This window comes from Arachis duranensis, chromosome 8 (assembly GCF_000817695.3).
Source record: "Arachis duranensis cultivar V14167 chromosome 8, aradu.V14167.gnm2.J7QH, whole genome shotgun sequence".
In the NCBI taxonomy this organism is placed as follows: domain Eukaryota; kingdom Viridiplantae; phylum Streptophyta; class Magnoliopsida; order Fabales; family Fabaceae; genus Arachis; species Arachis duranensis.
This window is the reverse complement of record NC_029779.3, coordinates 13,399,293-13,399,535: the sequence shown is the minus strand read 5'-3', so window position 1 is coordinate 13,399,535 and position 243 is coordinate 13,399,293.

Genomic DNA, 243 nt, shown 5'->3' with positions numbered 1-243 from the left:
CATTTTCACTTGCTAATTAACAAATGTCTTAACTACCTATATATAATTTACTAAAAGTAGTGATATGAAAAATAAATAAATTATTACTTATGTAATCTTTACCAAATTAATAAATATCAACTTAATCTTATCATCATATATAACTTGCTTCCAACATATAATTAGTTAACCATTTGTTCTTTGACTAAACAAAATTTTTTAACTAAACTAACTTATTTAATTTTGACCAAGTCCAGATTACAT